We start from the raw sequence: 22,763 nt of genomic DNA, 5'->3' as shown, positions 1-22,763 counted from the left end.
AAAAATAAAAAATATTATATACATATATAATATAAAAATAAAAAATCATTTTATTTCATACAATTTTGTCTAAAATAAAAAAAATTAAAAAAAATCAATCATTTCAAATGCAACAAGTAAATTCACAACATTATAAATGTATGAGATGAATAATAGATATTCATGGGATTTGCTAAATATTACATGTAAGAGCATTAACTTTAATTTTGACATCATTGTAAAAAATAGAGAAAATGCAAAACTATATATTCAACAATGTTACATTTAAAAATGGCTGATATATCGTGCATCCCCACTACCTATGCATGATTAATATATTCACCTGCATTTATTTAGCTTTTTTCCCCAGATGTCCACTATCAAACCACACCTGCAACCATTTTTAGGTGACCAGTTGAGAATTGCTATCTTAGAACACCAAATCCTTGGTTTACAGAAAGCAGGTATACAGCACTGAGAAACATTAATACTCGGCCAAGGTCAGTACCTGGAGTCTGTAACTCAATAATCTGTAGGCTAAGATATAATCAGAGAGAGACAAGTAGTTGTTAGTGGTCCCTGCACACTGAAGAATGAATCAATCCATCCAGTGACAGAACAATTCCACGAGCGGGGGATCAGCTTTTCTCTCCAGCCAAGATGACAGACAACTGCTCTTGATTGGCCATTGAGCAAGATGCGTCCCAAGGAGTTGGAAGACAAAGTGACATAAATGCAATACACATTTCGTATGCGATAGGTTCTCGCATTAGCTGCTCAAAAAAGCGTATATTATCATACTCTTGTCCTTAAAAATGACAGTAATAGAGGAATATTGCACCAAGTAAGAGATGCAACATGATTGAGTCTTATTTCGCGGTTTGTTGTCCCTCTGTGTGCACAGGATAATAAATATAATCATAACGCAAAATGCAGTTTACTCAAAGACACCTCTAATCAATGAATCTCAGTCCGCTCCAAGTTTCAAACAGGGATATATTTAACCCACATCACATATACCTTTCCTGTGAGTGTGCACATACAGTGCAGTGTTTTATCATTTTAAATTTCCCAAAATGCATTGACCCTACAAAAACAGCTTGCATACATTTGCTCCTCCAAGAGCAAAATCAATTAGGTGAGTGACCCCTTTTGTCACAAGGCGTTTACGCGGCATGTTTATTTGTTGCTTTCTCCACCAGTCAACATGCTCTTATTCACCATGATCAAGGTCACTCTCCTCTATTTATTCTGCATTACTGAGCCATCACCACAAAACCACTTCCCTCCTTCCGAATCCGGACTGATGCGCAATGACCCGACTACCGTGGCCAATACAACTGTGGCGAGAAACCAAATTGCCTCACTGACTCGGCCTCCGTAAATACTTAAATTGCCATAGACAGATTGGACATCGGTCCCCACTGGACACAATTAACCACAGAGGTCCAGCTAGTGAGCCCCAAAAGATCCCTCTGCCCTTCAGAGTTATCAGGTGTGCCTGCGGGACCCTGATAAGACTAATAAAATGTGGTTGGGGCACAGTGGAGGAACGCTCCATTCATCCTCAGAACAAGCCTTTATCATGTGCTCTCCCTCATCCTCTGTCAATATTCCCCAAATGTGTAACTGTATCAAGCAAATTACTGGCATCAAAGGCAAACGGTAGTAAAATCGGGGCGAGTCGAAGGGGTTGAGTGTTTAGGTGGCACGAGTGGGCGATGGATCTTTGTCGTGAGTGAAAAGAAAGGAGAGGGAGAAATCCTCTTATGGGTGGAATACTGATGAGAGCGTGATTGAGCTGGTGCGCTAGCGATGGAGAAGTGATGTCACTGATGAGGCTATTGCAGGCAGCTGGAAATGACAGCAGAAACCTGACACCAGCTCTGCCTTCTGGCTCAAACAGTCTCCTGCTGCTCACCTCTCACACTGCACAAAGCATCTGAACTGGAGTCAACAAAATCTCTGGAGGTTCCTTTTGTCGCACCGACATTCGCTAATGGCTGAGAACGCGACTGTAAAAGAGGCCGTTTAGCAGCTTTGTAAGCACAAAAAAACAAGCGAGGAAATCCCAATCTGCTACAGATTATACCCAATAACATCACAGTATGGGAAACACATGAACGCTGCATAATTTCAAAGCCCTATTTACATACCAAAGAAAACAAACTCTCTGTAACAATCACGTTCGCTTCGTACAAGTATCCAAATGTGACATTCAGACAAAAAAAAAAAAAAGGAAGGAAAAAGCAGATCATGACATTTTAACCATATCAAAGATGAAGAAAAGCCAATCAAAACATGAATATTAGATTTATTTTTTGTCCACCAGAAAAGGGCCCCGGCTCACTCATTCAAGGCATGAAATTAATAGCATTCAAAGCAGCAGGCAAAGGGGAAATGTGTTTCTCTAGATCCTCTGCTTCCTCCCCGCCCCAGGCGCTCCGCTAGACAGTTATATTTCACAGCGAAAGCTAACAATGCTGCCGTCTTAATGACCCTAGCAAGGCCACATTATTGCAGAATTTGTTTGTGCATTTCCACCCCCAAATATGCAATTACTTCGGTGCTCGTAAACAAAGTAATATCGCTAGATTTCATATCTGACCCAGTGGTACAAACCTATCCATTGTCCCCTCGTGACAACGCCAACGTGTCTTGCCATCGAGACAATAAAGCGATATTGCTTTAAAAAAAAAAATCTATGTTTTATGTCTAGAATCTTTCATATAAGCAATATGTACACTCGGATCTGAAAAGTCGACCACTAGTAAAAATGCTTTTTTACTGTTTTGCAAGGTAATTTACATAATTTAAGAGTTGAGTTGAACTGAAAAATTAATGATTTATATATAGATTTTTTTTTTAAATGATCCAGAAGTCATTCTAAGAAATTTGAAATTAGTGAAGATTGTGAGTATGCTAGAATATCTATGTGAAACCTGGGTGAGCGTGATTTCACCAAGTACAACATGTTCCTGGATCAACATCCTTGTTGATCCTGGAACAACATTCCAATTAACCAATCAGAATTGAGGGATAACTTTTCAGGAAATATCTGTTTTAGGTTTACGATCAGGGTTAGGTGCTTCTACACTCTTGTTAATCAGCTATCATTTCCCTCTGATTTTAGGAATAAATTATGGGTAGGGTTAGGTTTAGGTGTAGGGATTGGGTTTAGTCTGTATTTTTGGACAGTAATGTTGATCCAGGATCAACAAAAGATGTTGATCTTGACCAGGAACATGTCTTACTTGGCAAAATCATGGCGACTGTGAAACCTGAGGTATTTTCATCAATTCCAACGACTTAGCACCAGTCGCTGGAGTCTTGTGCAGGCAGGAGTGAGACTGGATGGAAGGGAGAAATGTGGAGCTCATTATCCTATACGTTTTAGGATGAAGGGTCTGTTTCACATACAAATAAATGGACAGCATAGAGATATTTTCCTCACACTGAATTAAAATGTAAATTACAAGACAATATCAAAGCCCGAATTCAGCCTGTTTCCACTGGATGGCAGTATCTGTTCAATGAAAGGCAAATGGATGGTTCTACATTCAATTTTGACTTAATGCAGCACTTAATATAACCTAGTTTCATTTGTGCAGGAAATATAACATGCTACTTGACTGCTGCGTGGTTCAGTCTACTAAGCAGAACTACCCATAATAGTGTCATACACCAGGCCACTGGTTAGGTGACTGCACATGTCTCTTGGCATCCAAATTTCCAGTTTGTGACTAAAGGCATCTGACTCAAGTATTCCAGCTCATATCTCAAAAGAAGGCATCTTCTTACGGCAAAAGATGCTCATAGAAAATGTTATTCTTTTTTATGGTCCTTCAATGACTGTCCCATAAAAAAAAAACCTTCAGGATTCAGTTAACTACCCATTATGTAGATTGCAAAGATTGCCTGCATAACACAAGACAGGTTTGCATTTCAGATGCAAATGGAAAGCAACAGGCCAGATTCTGTACAAAGTGCCCTTGCTAATTTATTCTAAATTCAAATTCAAGTAGATATTGCTAAACGACCAATCAATAATTTACAATATTTTTCTACTAATTCCTCAATACCTAATAAATTTACCACTGTGTGTCCATTACTGAACTATTCTGCTTTTGCAACTACTCAAAAATATCCAGCTCACACATTCCCTCCTACGACAAACAGAATATCTACAAGCTTAACAAGATGCTAACTCAAGCCATCTGCTTACTGAAAGTGTCTTGCTGAACTTTTGACTTGCCTAAAATTCAATCTGTGTGGCATTACAAACACGACATGTGACGAGGCATCCCATTGGTGCCTTGCCTTGGGAATTCACAAGAAATGGGAGACATTCCCTGATTCCCCTCAACACACACACACACACAGTTCTGCAGTTCTAGTATCATATTTTGTAGGAGTGTCAAAAGGAATCCCATTAGGGACCGGGATCATGACGAAAAGACCTGGACAGAGTTGTCCGAGCCCAGTGAGAGGTTAAAGGAGGATCAGAGAGAGGAAAAACAAGAAGAGGTACGCTGCCACACAGAGTTACCATTTATGAGGTCACTGCCGTTCCCCTGGCTCTGGCCTCGCAGCTATTTTGAACCGGCCTGACCTACATCTTGTCGGCAGCCGGCAGCAGACCTTTGCCTGACATGAGGTCATCTCTGGGCCAAGCAGTCGCACTGCCTTTTGCTCGTAAATATCTGGGACCGGGATCATGACGAAAAGACCTGGACAGAGTTGTCCGAGCCCAGTGAGAGGTTAAAGGAGGATCAGAGAGAGGAAAAACAAGAAGAGGTACGCTGCCACACAGAGTTACCATTTATGAGGTCACTGCCGTTCCCCTGGCTCTGGCCTCGCAGCTATTTTGAACCGGCCTGACCTACATCTTGTCGGCAGTCGGCAGCAGACCTTTGCCTGACATGAGGCCATCTCTGGGCCAAGCAGTCGCACTGCCTTTTGCTCGTAAATATCTGTTGACATGAGCAAAACCTCCTTTACTTGCCCATAGCTCATGTCCTTGCTGAGCATTATGGGTACTTGGCGGGGCGCATTAAATACTCTTATTTTCTTCTGATTATATGGTAGCACATATGTACACACAGTTACTATAAATCACTGCACCTGACTTAAGCCCAACTGTGTAATCATGGGTCTCCAAAGAATAAAGCCATTCACCCAAAATGATGAAGCCTTAACCTCACATTTCAAAGCGAGATTATCCAGTCCTCTCTGGACAGAAACCTTTCCACTTAAAGGTGAAGTGTGTAATTTTTTTAATGCTAAAATACTTTCTTCTATCCAAACTTAATTTAGAGACTTAAAAAGGCCATTCACAGATTGCCTTTACACAAAAAAATGTACAAAGCAAATCTGTGGTGTTTTTAAAACATTGCTTTGTTTGTAGAATCCACCTGATCAGGAGCAAATGTATGCAAATCTGTGTAAAATCGTTTTTATGTAAAAACTGTATGAATATGTTAGCACTAAAATTTATTCTAAATGTGTGATACATTTAGAATCAAACCAGCTGAAACCACATACTCCAGTGAAAAAATAAGAAATTTGTTATTCCAGTTTTATATATAAAAAAAAAAGTATCATTAAAAATGAGACTGTAAAAAGAGTATTAATTACTTCAGAGTATGATAAATAAAATAATAATGAAAAAAATTACCTGCAGTGATGTTTTCTAATTTAAAATAATCATTAGAATGAGGGTAAGTTCTAATTGAGGTTTTTCCTGCAGAAATTTTGAATGTGTGAATTTTTCCGGCACACATAAATACACATATCTTACTGAATTATTACTGAATGAGGCCCTTTATTTTTGCTTTTACCTGCTGAACTGAACTGCTAATGGCACAGACATTACATACTTCAGCTTTAAACACAAAGGTTCCAAATCCAGTGGATGAGAAAGCCAGGAGACATTAGTCTGTAAATGGATGACCAGCATGTGTGTGTCAGAATTCAGGGAGACCCTCTTGACAGTGGTGTTTCTGGAATAAATCTCCAAAAAGCCTCTGCATCATTCTGCTTGACTCCTCCTGCCCAGACACAGCCGGTGTGCACTCCAAACGGCAGGCTGCAACGAGAACCAAACTGAGAAATGGCAACAGTTTATGGAGAATGAGAGGGCTTCTCTTAGAAGCCAAGCACTGGATAACAAAACACAAAAGAGCTAGTCGGGTTTGAACAAAGCACTGTAGAAACATGTTTAGACAACTTGAAACCCGGTGCCGTAACGGGCAGAAAAATAAGCAGAATCTTGTTTTTTCATACAGTATATGCATATTTCTAATCTCCAACCAATTTGAAGTTACACAAGGATGAAAAGCTTATTCCAAAACCAGGGAAAACAGCAGAGCCATCTGACTAATCCACAAGACTGCTGCCTAATTGAAACATACTGCATGCACTCATGTATGTATGATTGTAAAACCAATAAAACAAAACAAATAATAGTAATTCAGATAACACTTTACAATAAGGTTCAATTCATTAATATTAGTTAATGCATGAACTGAAACTGAACAGCACCTGTTTTACAGTATTTATATATCTAGGATATGAAACATTTGAGTTATTTTATAACTTTACCTGTATATTATCTTAAAGCTTCCAGCATGAAAAAGTAGTCTAGTACAACATACAAAGCAACTGGCCTATAGCGATAAGATGAGCACCGCAACAATATTACAGTAATATTAATACTGAAGTGAGGTCATTTTCACTGCAGTCGATGGCAGCAGATGCTTTAAGCGAACTGATATACAGCATTGCCATGAACAATGGCGAATATTAGAAAATACCACAACTGACCAATCAGAATCGAATATTGTAGAGAGCCAAGTAATAACAAACAACTTGAAATGTTAAACAGAACAGACAAAACAGGGTTATTATAGTTAACTAAAACTAAAAACATTTTTAAAAATTCGGTTACTTATAGTTCTTATTAACAATAAAGTAAACATAAAATAAAATATATATTATATATATATTTTAATAGCTATTTCAGCTATTTGCCAAGGCAACCTTTCTCATTTTATTTAGTTTAACCTGATGTATTAAAAATTACAAAAACTGGAAAAAAATTAATAAATGAATAAAAATGAATACTATATACTGTAAATAAAACATTAAGATAAAGTGAAACATTAAGCAAATTCAAAATGTTAATAATCAATGATACTAAAACAACAATGGTACAAAAATAACATTAAATGCTAACCTATTAAATTTGATCTATTCCATTTACTAATGTTATCATATAGAACCGTATAATGTATTATAAGTTTTATTTACCTGTGAATGAAGATAAAATAAAATAGATGTGATTAAATAAACGAGGGTGAATGAGAGAACTATCCTACTGTTATATGTGTAATAAGACCACCCATTAAAATATTTAAAGCATTAAAACAATGAAAATCAGATCAAACGATGGACCACATGTGTTCATTTTATGGCCACTCAACTCTAAAGCTCTCTTTAGACCTGTTTATGAGTTATCGACCACCTTGTTCTTTTCATCTACTAGACTCTATCAACCAGCTGTCAGGACAAAACATTCAGACTGCTTGTGGTTGAGCTGTTCTCACTGACTTTAAAGAGCTGACCAAAAGGCAAACTCTCCTCTACATTGGTATCGACTTAACATTTAGGAACTCTCTGGCAGTTTCAGACCAAATTCAAATGCTCAAGATGCATCTGGAGAGGAAAATGTAATCTATAGTCATCAATCAGAAGGCTGTTGAGATGCTCAAGAGCTTGCATGGGAATGGTTTCTTTACCCCTGTCATCCAATAGCAATGCGGCCCAGCAGTAATTATGTTTGGACACACTGGCTCTCATAAATAAGCTCTGCCATCCTACAAGTGGGGACCTGAAAAGCGACGGGCCCCAGGGAGACATTTAGTGTGCTAACCGAACCTGCGAGTATCCAGAGATTAGAAAGCTGTCTTTTTATGTGCCTGCCAATATTGAGACGGTGTGTCATTAAACTCATCACACCTCCAAATCGCAGCTGTAATATGCAGTAACATTTTAAATGGAGTGTTAAATATGGGATCTTGGTAGGTAAGGTTGTTCTGAGATGATAAGTATGCATTTGTGAAATCTGTCATTTAGCTGACACTTTTATCCAAAGTGATTTATAGAAGGACAATTCCACAGTCTGTCCCCCGGAGCAGCTCAATGGCAGAGGGGAACCACACAATCAACCCACCCTCGCCACCACACAGCTTCAACAACACAACTGTGTTCAACCATCAGTCCTTTAGCTTGTCTTTATCATCATGACTGTCTAAGAGCTAAAACTGACACATTCAAAACACACATTATGAGTCCAAATGAAGATTACCCTTGTAAAAAGAAGTATACTTAAGTGTACACTGATTTCTTATTTAGTATTTTGTCTTGTTTTCCAGAACAACTGTTTAAACATTCTTACAAGCAAAATGACATAAGATCAGATCAAACGATGCCACCACATGTGTTCATTTTATGGCCACTCAATGCTCTCTTTAGACCTGTTTATGAGTTTTATTTTCTTTATGAGTCTTGCTTTCTTAAAAATGATCAAAGATTAAGCTTAAAACAGGAAAAAATGTCTGCCAATGTGGTAAGAAAAATAAACTTAACTCAAAGGGAAAACAAGTTTATTTTTCTGAGCCCACTGTCAGATATTTTTTCTTGATTTAAGCTTAAACTCATTTTATTTTGCTATTTTTTTTTCTTTTTTCAGAAAACAAGACATAACATCTCATGTCATTTAGCTTTTTAAGTGAATATATCTTGATTGAAGAAAGTTTAGATATTTGTATTGGGAAAAAAAGATTAAAATATTAAGAAAAAAATTTTTTTTTTTTTTTTTTTCAGTATACTGAAAGTGTACTTGAAATCCTAAAAGTAATATAATTTAAATGAATCTTAAAGGGGTAATTCAGCACTGGCAAGATGGGGTATAGAAGAACATCTTGGTGCTACACAGCTAGACAAAACAGAGAAAAGGGCTGTAGCAAAAAAACAAAAACAAAAAAAAAAAGGTATGAAAACATCAAAACCCATAATGCACTGGGCTCAATCAGACTATCTGTGAGCAGGGATACAAAAATGTGGAACTATGATATTGTTTTCACAAAAGCATTATGTCATCTGGCAGTCTTTTGCTTACAAATAAACAGGGATATATTGGTGCAAGTAACCTGCAACACATTGTTGATACTTATACTATTGGCACTGTAACAATACAAAGCTTATTAAAAATTGGTGAACTGCACTGTAAGAAAATAAACTTTCATGAAAGTGTCTTAACATATAGTACTTAAGCACACTTTAAGTTAATGTCAAATTAGGAGTTCTATTTAAAGTGAAAGTACAATTTAATTGACAATTTCGAACAATGCTTCAGGAAGTATACTTTAAAGGAGGATTAACTAATCTAATATCATAAAACATACACTGTTAAATGTACTTAAAAAGTACTTTGAACTAATGCATGAGTAAATTGCTTAAGCATCTGTAAATACATTCAAGATTATAATAAAGTGTATAGCAGATCAAGTTTCAGCATACAGTATTTAGTTACAGTAAAGTGCATTTTAGTTACAGTACGACTGGGATTAAACTGTATCAAAGTATATCAGATGTGTTTGTCAGTATATCCAACATTATACTTGGGATATATTTCAAGTGCATTAGAAGCTGTTATAAAATTACATATGTAACTTAAGTGTCTCTAAATGTAGGCTGAGAAATGGTCTCAGAAGTTAAACCTGATGCTGAATTTAACCTAATTATATATTTAAATAAAATGAGGTTGCAATACACTGCTCCAAAATAATACATTAAATACACACTGAAGTCTATATTAGGTAGGAACTCTGAAAGCATATTATGTTGATAATAAGTACTTTGTATGCTTAATTGCACTTTTTTCCCACATGGGTATTTAAGCACATGATCGTCTTCATTCAGTCCTTTATATCCCGTGTATGAGTAAAACCTTATAATTAAATTATTTTTTTTACAACTGCAATAACTGCCGCATTTGTTTTATGCTTAATACAGCAATAATACAGAAGAGATTTGAAAGCACAGATGATACCCTAACTGAAGTCATGTCTATCAGAAATAAACAGCCTTTTCCTACCAGATTTAACACAGAAGGTGTCAAACTGAGCCAGTGATATTAATTGTCTATTGTCCTGTCTATTGGCATAGGAACCTATTGTCTGAGACACTGAGAGTCAATCCACATCCAAATTTGTTTTCACCCTAGAAAAGCTTATCTTGTCTTGACATTTGAAAAAATGAAACATATCAGTAAATTACTCAGTGAATATTGAATTCGCAATAAATTAAGTACCGTCTCTCATGTCTAGTGGGATCAGTGTATCGTGATACACTTCAGAAAGTCTGAGGTGGAAGGAGGGAGCTGGGGGAAAATTGCTCTTTCTTGAAGATATCTTGAACAAAACTGCATCTCTCTGATATAAGGCCTCAGGCTTTTTATATGAATCAACCAAGCAAGGCTACTGCTAACAAGTCTGGATTTCTGGGCAGCAGCTCTGAAATATTACAGTGCCTCTGTGCGATCCCAACCTACAGAATGCGTCTGAAGTCCACAGTCATGTCAGATTTAACTTTTTCTTCAACAGAGATCTGTGGGGCACTGCTGACATGTTATCATATCACATGTGATTTGACTTTTTGAAATTTTGAAGAAAAAAAAAAAAACGTGGATGACATCTATGTGTCAAACAAAGGACTGATCACTTACACACAATTCTCAACTGTGGTTTAAATGTGCATTGAAAACTTTTGTCCACTGAGGTCTGACTATGGCTAAAGAAATAGCAATTAGACATTGCATACAACTCAAAATAATAGAAAACATATTAACAATTTTTTGCTCAAGATGCATGCTGCAGCTATTGGAATCAGCTAAACCATGATAATCATCCACAATTTATCTTTTTCTTTCTTATATATTTTTAATTCGGTATGTGAGGCTTTTAAAAGACTAACCACATACATCCTTACTCTGTGTTTTTATATACTGTAGATCTACAAATACATCCCTATTGAAATATATTTATTTTAAGCATTAAAGTTTACAAAAAAAAAAACATATACATTAGTTATGGATAATACAGTTTAATGTTTTTTTTCCTTTTACTAATAAAATAAAAAAAAATTAAATAACAACAACAAGCATTATTTGTTATTTTTGAATTTACATATACATTAATAAATGTACATATAAATGTGTGTGTGTATATATATATACATGCGTGTGTATATATATATACTATTATGAATTATATATATAATAGCTGATGAAAATTCAGCTTTGCCACTACAGGAAAAATTATATTTTAAAGTATATTAAAATAGAAAACTGTTATTTTAAAATTGTAATAATATTTCACAATATTACCGTTTTTACTGTAATTTTTTACCAAATAAATGCATCCTTGATGAGCTTGAGATGTCTTTAAAATATGTATATTTCTTTAAAAAAAATTAGTTTATGACCCCTTTGTAAAGCTTTTGATGCACTAATGAAAAGAAAATGCTGCCGTATGCTCATATTCTGCATTCATGATACAGAAAGAAACCAGTGGTGGCCAAAGTGCGATGCACATATACAGTATGCATGTTTGTTCTGAATAAAAAAACAAATGGTGACACTCAATGTTAATGTTACAGTGACTTACAAAGACATTTCTAGGATGTAGCACATACGAAGCATGAGCATCAGCTGGAATTTCACTGCAATATGTATTCATTACTCCATAGCAATAATGTCAGAACAGTGCCCAGACAGTGACATCTCAGCATGTCCTTGGGACTCTGAATACAGCATTCAAATCCCATGAAAGGGTCGGTACATTTACAGAGCAAAGTGTGTGAGAAAGTTCCAGAGGAGTCTGAGTAACAAAGCGCTCAGGCCTGGATGGCGAGCAATGTCCACCTTCAGACACCATAGCTGCAGGCCATAGACAAAAGATTCCCTGTCAGCCGCAAAACTTCTGCAGTGCCACAGAAGAAACCCAATTACATTCCTACCGTTGCCCAGCTCATCCCCTCCTGCCCAATCTGCTTCATGATAAGGAATGACAGCAACATGGGAGATCCTTTATACAGAAGAAGAACTAGTGATCGATCCAACTTCTCTCCAAATAACAGCAAGGTAAATCCCTCTCCGGGGTCCCTTGAACGTGTTGCCAATTAGTGCTGGATGGCAGATGCTTGAGGGCACTTTCAACATAGACCTGCGTCTCAAATTTGTTTAGAAATGCAGAGGCTGTTATTCAATTTCGCTCCCTCTTAATACCTCATGCCTCTTCACACATCGCTTATCTGGGGAATTGCGATTAACAAAGACGTCTAGCGCACACAGGGTTAGCGACTGCAGTGTAAAGGCTTTCCAATATTCAGTCCGTATCGGCTTTTGTTTATTTCACCGCTTCAGAAAGTCAGTCCAGGTATTGCAGCACTGCCTCGCTCAAACAGTGCTTCTTCCAGCTGTAATGAAACAGCAACAGAGGAATGCTATTGAATGCTTATTTCCCACTGACCTTAAAAATGCAGACGGCAGCACTGAATCTATATTTAAAGTAAACATGGGATACATGTGGCGCTCGCTTTTTTGTTCTCCGCCTTTGACACTATCTCCACGGCACGTTTTTCTGAAGCAAATGTGCATTTTAATCCAGGGATTGTGCGGTTTGCATAACCCCTGGCCTAATCACAGCCCTCACTCTCAAGTCCTTCACGACATACGATAGAGAGCTTGGCCGTAGCTGGTTATTAACCATACACTTCATTACACGCTGCATACGCTCAAGTGGAAAAGCAGGTTAAAAATAGCATGCTTTGAGATTTGGTTCGTATGCTTTAATAGCTCATGAACATAACTAAAACAAAATGTCCGAGGAGGTTGCCTGGCAACAAAGGCAGCTCGACTCAAAATGTTTCTACTTAATGAAACAGTTGAGTAGGTGGTGCAGAATCAGCCCAAGGAAATGGTTTAAGTCGACGGCGGTGCGAAGCAGACGCATGCAAATCGACATTTTCGCTCACAATCTTAAAAGCATTGATGGCAAAACATTGTCTGGGGACTTCCCCTCTTCTTTGTGAGAATGAAGCCAATTATAGTATGGTCAATTATTTCCAAGTTAATTGCCGTTAAAGCCCTCCTTGTCAAAGGCTAATGGCTATAATCCTGATAAGAGGTCTAATTACGGCAGTTATAGGCGTAAATGGATTTAAGAGTCTGGTGGCAGGTGAAAACAGATAGTCTTTCTCCCATTGCATATTTTACTCCAACGAACGAGTAAACTGGGGACCTGTTATCGGAACGCATCATATTTTCTAGCATAACAGGGCTTGACCCCATTGTGGATTGAACTTGCGACCGCTCACATGTTAACCAAACTCATGGAGACGTGTAATTGTGCCCTTATCTTGTTGCAGAGAAAGATTTTACCATGACAACTGGGGTACACTAGTATATACAGTATATATATATATATATATATACAGTGTATATATATATATATATATATATATACTATATATATATATATACACACACACACACACACACACACACACACATACACACACACACATTATCATTTAATGAGATTGGTGATTTTTTTTTCCAATACATGTATTTATATGTATTTATGGACATGTAATGTAATGTATTTATATATTAAAATGAGTGATGACAAAGCTCAGCATTTTACTCCAGTCTTCAGTGTCACATAATCTTTTAGAAATCATTCTATGTTGATTTGATGACCATTTGTTCTTATTATCGTGTTATATTTACTTTATATGATTATGTCATGCTGAAATCATTTGTGCTGCTTAATATGTTTTTTTTTTTTCAGGATTCTTTTATGAATAGAAAGTTCAAAAGAACACATTCATTTTGTAACATAAATGTCTTTGCTGGTACTTTTGACCAGTTTTTTTTTGCATCCTTCATGAATAAAAGCATTAATAAAAAAAAATGTATTTATAAATCATCTATATATATAAGAGATGAGAGTAGAAAAGATACTGGGAGCCAAAATATGAAAGTATATTCATATTTATAGGGTCTCATTCTGCAGGACCTCCGCAATCTTCTCAGTGTCCTTTTCCTGATGGCTGTGTTTATAGATTGTATATAGCTGACATGCCCTATTCCAAGGACACTAAAACACAGCTCCTCATTTTACAGTAATGCATATATTTTGTTGCTGCTTCAGAAGATGACCTTTAAAAATATAGCATTCCTGAGGTCTGCAGACCTTGGGAAGGTTATGACTGTTGAGAAATCTTCCACAGCTCAAATATGATCTATGACCTCATATTAAAGAACCTTAGAAGCTAAGAAAAAACAACCTACCGAGACCGCATAGATAGGATAGCTCTATTCAATAAAAAAAAAAAAAGTATGTCCCTCACCTTCTTGAAATTCACTGCATTCTTTGATTTCCTCTGAACTTTGGTTAATTGACATTTAGGAGGGGAAGCAACAGCCTGTTGAGGACTTAATTGCAGCACGACAGTTTTCGCTTTCTCTTCAAATAAAGGTCGAGACCTTACCTCCACCGCCATTAGAGGCATGCATATGCAATACTCCTTCAGGAGCATAACGGCCACACTCGTCAAAAGTGTTCAGAAATTCATGAGAAAGAACCGCTTTACGCTGACTGCTCCCACTTAGTTAACTTCCTCCTTTTGTTAAAGTTCTCCAATCGCCTAGAAACCTACAGGGGAGGGGGTCTAGAAAACTCCTATTTTAGCAGCATCTTCTGTGATCTGTATTTTATGTAATACTTAGCTTAAAAGAACTGTGTTTTGTCAATATGCAGCAGTCGAATTGTCTACGGTGTTGCACGAAAACGGTTTTGTAATGTTGTTTAAACACTGACAACTGTAAAACCTGGAACTGAGAAGAAAAATAAGACTGTTATTTAGTGTAGCCATGCAGCGGAGCCACAAATGTCAAGCATTTTGTCTCTGTCTTCATGAAAAATATAATTATTTAAGAAAAAAATGGACTCTGATGGCCGATCATCAATTATAACACAGACAGCCTATTTTAAGCATAATGCAGATGATGCAGGTGAAGTTTGTTTTATTTCACAGTGAGAGGTGGACATGTCGTGTGTATGCTGCAGATTGGATCCCTGCTGACATGACAATGGCATTTAATTAGAGCGGGTGAATGGATGTTACCTTTGGCATGGTGATTGCCTCTCAGCTTCTGCTGCGCTGTCATTGTCGCTGTCACATCAGTCTGCAGGTAATCATACAAGAGAAGGACGTCAATATTACATATCACAGTGTGAATGTGGTACCACTGTCTCATGTTCAGGCCATTATGTTTCGTATTTACACCTTTTGTGTTCATGTTGATGCAAATATCACTGGCACACTGAAAAAAAGATTATTTGGTAACACTTTACAATAAGTTTCCATTTGTTAACTACGTTAGTTGACATGAACTAACAATGGAAAATACTTGTAGAGCATGTATTTTAGTGTTAATTTGTCCATTTATTAATACAGTTAAAAAAATTGTTGTATCTGTTAATATTATCTAATGGACCTGAGCTAACCTGAACTGATAATGAACATTTGTATTTTTATTTACTATCATTAACAAAGATTAACAAATACTGTAACAAATGTATTGCTCATTGTTAAATGTTAGTTAATTCATTAACTTTAACTAATGGATCCTTATTGTAAAATCTAGCAATTTATTTTATGTGTTTTCCAATAAAAAAATATCTAAACAACATTTACTGGAAAAGTCAATTTGTTTAAAATAAGATAAAAATATCTTGGATTTGTTTCTTCATCCATATATTTTTTTAATTGAATTTTATGCTTAAAACATTATAAAACTATATACCAATGAGGTGAGAAATATTAATTCAAAATATCTTTTTTATACAAGATCATAATATTTTAATATACAAAAACTTAATATTTAATGCAATTTTGTAAAATAAAGTCATTTTGTTTCAACAATTTTTACTGGAAAATAAGACCAACAATTCCTGATTACATCAAAGACTTTCACAATGCATGATTTTAGTTCAAAGTTTACTTTTAGTTCTTCTCTACAAATGACTATTTCAAATAGAGGCTGAAAGAATGCAAGCTATTCCTCTTCTGGAGTGAATGAAAGTGTTTGTTGAGGTTGTGACAGGTGCCGCGTTCCTTTAGCTTTGCTTATCAAAAATGCATTTTGTTTCCTAAGACAACAAATCATGTATGCTTTCAGGCTCATGGCACACACTTCAACTAGGTCTTACCTACCTCCACATCTCTGAAGAGATGCCCTCTGTGCTCTACACCAAGCCTGGCTACCTGCTCATCTATCAACCTGTCTGGCTGTGCTGTGTGTGGATCCAGTTAAAGTAAAATTCCTTGCCCACACTATACCCCCTCCTCCCCTTTCCCTCCTTCTCTACACGGAGTGCTGTTCCTTTATGGTAAGATGTGCTGTATTGCATGCATAATTTTAGAGTTTTCGAGTGGCTTTGATATTCAAATTCCATTTATTAGGAGCATAATATTTATGTATACATCGCAAACAAATCAGTAAGTGATTGCCCCCAGATTGCCCCCTCTGCATCACATGATGTGGTATCAAGATGTGGCATCACAGTGCATATGCATTATCAAAAAAATCATTAATAACGCTATATTGAATCCTGTTTAATAGTCAGGGGTTTAAAATGTACTATGAAATGCACAACACTACGCCTTTCACCAGCAGATGGCAGCAAGGAGCTTTTTACCAAGTGAAAAGATTAGATGAAAAAAGTCACTGAACAAGCTCCAGTTACGATTTTTTTATGTTTTAAAATCATCAAGTGATTCGAAGAAATAATCCTTGTTCGAGATATAATCCTCTTTTGAAATTTAATTTGATTCGTATACTTTGTTTTGGTTGTTCAGTATTTCGTCTGGAATTTTATGTAGCTTTGATTTATTTTGCTAATTTAGAATGCATATCAAATAAGCACCAGAAGAACACGTACACAGTTACACACACACTCTATACTATTCAAACGTTTTTTTCTTTTTAAATGTCATTGAAAGAAGTATTTTATGCGCACCAAGGCTCCATTTATTTGATTAAAATGTAGTAAAAACAGTAATATTGTGAACTATTATTACAATTTTAAATACCTGTTTTCTGTTTAAATATATTTTAAAATGTAATTTATTTCTGTGATGGCAAAGCTAGCTTTTCAGCAACCATAACTCCAGTCTCCAGTGTCACATGATCCTTCTAACATGCTGATTTGCTGCTCAAGAAACATTCCTTATTATTATCAAATGTTGAAAATGCTTAATTCTGTGAGGAGGACATCCCATTGCCCATTGGCCTTAAGGGTTTCTGATATTGCTGTAGATAATTATCCATAATGCAGATTAACTGAAATATACATTGCATCAATAAATTCTAAAGAACAAGTCAGAAAATAATCAATAAAAACAAAAATCAACTGCAAATTTAAAAGTGCTCAGTAAATTTTCAAAATAGTTTTACAAATAAATGAAATGTATTTTTGATTAATATGTTTACAAATCCTGTACATTCAGATGCGAGGAAGACACCATTCATATTAGTAACCTAATAAAAGCTGTTTTGTTTTACACAGAGTGGGTTGCCTCATGGGGGCGGCCATGTCGAGATCATGTGACCAGACGAATACAACATTTTTTTATACAACTCAATTTTTTATATATGGCTAGAACACTATAATAGTTCACATTTTCTTCACAAAGTTCTCCTTACCAACTTTCAGTATCAACAGCCCGGAAGTCAATTTCACATCAAATGCACAAAAACTACCAAAACACTTCATACAAATTTCAAATCAAGTCATTCTTACATTACACTAGCAAAGCTTGTCACTAAACAAACACACTTTGTCACTCATAAAACAATGACCATAAACACTAACAACTGATAGCATTATGCAAGGTTTTTTTTTTTTTTTTTTTACATTTCTTTACAGAACAAAAATGACAGCTTTCTGCTGTTTAGTATTCAATGGTCCATGTTTACATTACAGCACAAAATAATTCCTAAGATGTCCATTTTTGTATATAGACTGTAATGAAACCAAAAGACTAGCACCTGTGTAGGTTCAGCTAAATCTAATTGTTTTCATAGTATTTTTTTTTTTTAGATGAAGTATATTTCAATACATTATAACTCTAGAAATATAGCAAATTTCTGTCTTATTCAGTTTTGCATTATGTATAGTTTTGAATCTAATTTTAACAGTTTCGAGAGAGAAAAAAAGTACATAAATGTGCATATTGACCTGTGGGTACATTTGGTGGTGGTTGTGTCTGAGAGAGAAAATAATTCATGCAATTTGAAAAACATATTCATTTAATATATTTTGTGCCAAAGCAATGGAAAATGACCTAAAAGTGGCCTAAGTATTGAGCAACAGATCCTAGCTATGATTGAGTACACTTTTAAATTTAAAACTTATTATTATTTCAAATCATTGTAAAAGGTCGCAAACAATTGTTCCAAACAATCACACGTTTATTCAAGCCGAATCAAAGCAGGTCTCCAGCTGACTTGCTTGCACCTGGGCAGTAATTTCTGATTGAGTCCTTACATCACACAAATGACCGCACTTACGGCTCTTATGTGTTTAAAGCTCACGATCCTCTACCCCCAGCTGCTTTGTCATGCTTGACTGTGTCAGTGCAATGCAGTAGATGGTGATAATGATTAGGAGGTCACAGGAATAATGGGAACTAAGAGGCCAGAGGCCAGCTTTCTCCTGCCTGTCAGCCAGTAGATTTCTGGATAGGGTTAGATGACAGCCGGCCCATCACCCCTTTGCTTTAGGTGCAACTCCCAAAGGGATCAATCAATTAACAATGTCAACACAGATATTAGCCTCTGCGATGGTGATTTACGTCCTGAGAAAGCAACCAGGCGCACACAATAAAACTCCTGCAACACGTTCGGGTTCACTCCGGTTTCTCATGAACAGACAGCGCTCTCTCTCTCTGCAGAGGATATAATTGGATACTGGTGGAAAAACTCAGGTGATTTGTGCTGTACCTCACCTCTATCTGTTTTGGCTGGAGGCAGCTGCAAGGAAGAGTATGTTGGGAGGATGGAGTGCAGGCTAGCACGTTTCCACAGCGGGAAAGCTCTCATACACTGCTCTGCGCTCCTTGATCAGATTCCATTTGCTGTTCTGGTCAGTTGCACCGTATCAGAGAGCATGACAAATATTAATCTCCTGTTCCTGTCAGAGCGGCGCTCCCTTCGCGCCTTTGAATAATTCAACAGCGGCAATGCGAAGTCGGTAACAAAAAAATGGGAGCGAGAGGGCTGATGTTGTTGATCGCCGAGGAAATCTGAAAAAATATTTCACCGCGCAACGCTGTCGGCCGCAGTGACAACATGCTCACAGGTATGCATGCCCTGCAGCCACAGGTGCCAGTGCTGATTTCAAGATGATTGGCTCGCTGGGTTGAAAAGTCTCCTTTTCACCTTCTGAAGAATACATACCTCGGTGACAGCACCTTATCTGTGACCCGAGGCGGGTGAGGTCAAAGGTCAACCACTGTCCAGCCAATGAGCCTGACTTAACCTGCACAGCCCTTCACTTAATTTCCCCACTTCAGTGGATGTCTGCAAAGCGGAACAGTTCAACAGACTTGGGCTTCTGCTAAAGCAGATATTCTGCTCACTGATATGCGCCGGTCTGAAATCATTCATCTCAGTCTGTGCTCAAAGAAGCAGCTGGAAGATGAAAAACATGACACTTCAGGTTTTAATACTGCCAGGAGCTTGTCGGTGTATACCAGCATTGCAAATATCATAAAAGCCTGATCTAAATGTAGGGAAGAAGCAATAGCGTAAATGCTGCAACAGATTTGTGTTGTGCTTTCAGAATGTTTGTTGGTGTGGCTTTATACAGAAAATACAATTATTTCTGAAATTCTACATTGACTATTTTGCTAAAAAAAACTGCCATAAAATAAATTTATATATAAATATTAATTATAAAACCAAACTGGAGCTATAAACTGTGGAAATAATCTGCATTCATTCAGAATTAATACAGTTTGTGTGCCTGTCACTGCATATGGAACCTGCATCAAGCTACTCCAAAATCAAATAAAATCATTCCAATATTCTATGCTACTTCCTAAAAGCCTATATTCCAAAAGATCATAATGGGAAATAGCTTTCAGAGCATTTTCACGTTTTTATTTTATTTCATTTTTCTTGCCGATTTCAGCATGTTATGCATGGCAAAAACAGGCTCAGCACCACGCAGCTTGTGTGGGCAGTGTGAAAACTGTAACATGCTAACATGGGTGCCAAAAGAAATACACCACTGTTCAAAAGTTTGGTGTCAGTAAGTTTTTTTTATTTTATTTTTTTATTCAAATTTTATTAAACTTTTATTCAGCAAAGATGCATTAAACTGACCAAAAAGGTGACTGTAAATAAATGATGTTACCAACGGTTTCTATTTCAGATCAATGCTGGTTCTTTCTACTTGACATTTCTCAAAGAATCCTGAAAAACATATCACAGTTTTCACAAAAATATTAAGCAGAACTGTGGTCCACATTGATAATAATAAGAAATGTTTCTCATGCACCAAATCAGCATCTTAGAATGATTTCTGAAGGGTCATGTGACACTGAAGACTGAAGAAATGGCTGCTGAAAATTCAGCTTTACATCACAGGAATAAATTACATTTTGAAATATATTTAAAAAAGGAAACAGTTATTTAAATTGTAAATATATTTCACAATATTACGTTTTTTTTTTTTTTGGTCAAATACATGCAGCCTTGGGGAGCATAAAAATCTCACCGACCCCAAACCTTTAAACAGTAGTGTATGTAAGACAAAACATATATTTTTGGCTAATGCATAATTATATTATGCTTGCTTTCTTGCATTCCATGACAATTTAGGCTGCATTGGTCAAATATCCATACCAAAATATGCTTTAATGATTTTTTAAGTATACATAAATCATGTGGATTAACGTTGACATACATAATATTATAAAACTACGGTCACGACCTTTGAAACAATGCTTGAGAACCAGCTTATTAATTCGGTGTGGGAAAGTAACTCTGAGCTATGATTAAATGCTCCCCAAATGTTTTGAGAAGCATTTCAGTCAATTGCAGCGTGCAGGAAATTGAGAGAGTTTATGAGTAATTTACTGCTGCAGCAGCTGTGTTTGCTAGTTCTCTGACATTTACTGTTTACCTCGGATGTATGCAAAAAAAGGCTGTTTCAAAAGGTCTAATATATATCGCATAAACACATGTCGCATTAATGGTAATTTGTTTAAAAGTTGCAAAGATCTTTTGTTTAAATTCTGGGAAGCTCATTAAACTTTTAGGGAAATTGCCACATTTGCACTGAACAAAAAAGCAGTCTTTCACAGCAGGAAAAAACTAACTATTTTGACATCAGGTCAGAGAGCACAATTATTAAATACCCTTGAAATCAAGTTTTTTTTACTATGGTAGAACGGATATCTCTGACCAAAACCAAATCTATTTTTACCCCCACAAATCTGTTACCACTTCAGTGCTCTTTAGACATGTTGGAGAATTGCTGACAATACAAACATCACACAATCTGATCCTTTCCTTTCCTTTCTGCTCAGCTCACAAATACATAGAATTGCACTTTTCAACTTCCAGAAATTGTCGTTCCTCTGACACCCATGTAATTTGACAGAGGTGGTTAGCGGCACGGTTCAAGGACTTACTTCTCTACCAAAGCACTGAAACTCTTAGCCTACAGTCAGAATCTGTCTGACTGAGTATTAAAGACTACGTGACATTAATCCCTAACACACTACACTCATATGGCTAATGAGGGCCACTGAGGATCACTGTCTGGCTCCTCCGCATGGACGCTCAAATGTGGAGTCTGGGAACTCAGTCATATGGCCACTCTTAATCTCCTTCCACTTTTATTTGCCACATTTCCTGTTTCTGATATAAATAAATACCTCTATCTCTTGAAAACAAGCACCAGAATCAAAGTAGGCCGTGGAAGATGAAAGGAACTCTCTGTTATCCCTCAGATGAGGGGCGCCGCTCCATATTGGATTAAACCTTCTGAAGCTGTTTCCTGAGTGTTTTCATTTGAGTGTAATTGCATTTCTAGAAATCACTATTTTATTCAGGCTGACAAACATAATATGATATGAGGTTTCCTTTTCATTTTCCCCACAGTATCTATGCACAGTAGGAATAAGAATACAGTGCAGAAAATATGCATCTAAGAAGAACAAAACCAGCATTTCATTTACTGACATAAACATGTCCCTCTGGACTTAACAATTAACCACATGGCAATTAGAATGATTGAGAGGGGTCATTCATGTGTTATTCCAGGACAGGTAAGTCCCTAACTCACCCTTCGGAAGTCAAACATACCTTGACCAGTCAAAACTTGCATTTACAAAATCAAATATATAAACATGTACACAAATTTGGGGCAGTAACTTTCCATCTTTCTTTTTTTTAACAATTTATCCAGATTAAATTGATCAGAAGTGACAGTACAGACTTTGATATTGTTATAAAAAATCTATTTTTACTATATACTTTTTGATAAAATAAATACTATATACTTTTTGATAAAATAAATGCAGCCTGCTTTCTATATATACATACACACATATATATATATATATATACACACATA

The 22,763-nt window shown here is 36.4% G+C and overlaps 1 long non-coding RNA gene across 1 annotated transcript in view; it reads right to left on the bottom strand.

Moving 5' to 3' along the window:
• Positions 1-5,950: 5,950 nt before the first annotated feature.
• The window catches only part of LOC107738616 (uncharacterized), a 17,764-nt gene continuing 951 nt past the window's right edge, over positions 5,951-22,763 (bottom strand). Inside the window, exons 2-3 of the long non-coding RNA XR_001639908.1 lie at positions 15,235-15,295; positions 5,951-6,067 (exon numbers count right to left, since the gene is read on the bottom strand). This is a non-coding gene — a long non-coding RNA (uncharacterized LOC107738616). The remainder of the gene's footprint in view (positions 6,068-15,234; positions 15,296-22,763) is intronic.

Source organism: Sinocyclocheilus rhinocerous, unplaced genomic scaffold, assembly GCF_001515625.1.
Source record: "Sinocyclocheilus rhinocerous isolate Xijiao unplaced genomic scaffold, SAMN03320098_v1.1 scaffold1155, whole genome shotgun sequence".
Classification (NCBI taxonomy): Eukaryota; Metazoa; Chordata; class Actinopteri; order Cypriniformes; family Cyprinidae; genus Sinocyclocheilus; species Sinocyclocheilus rhinocerous.
Note: the sequence above shows the minus strand (reverse complement) of the source record. Positions and strands in the feature narration are given on the sequence as shown.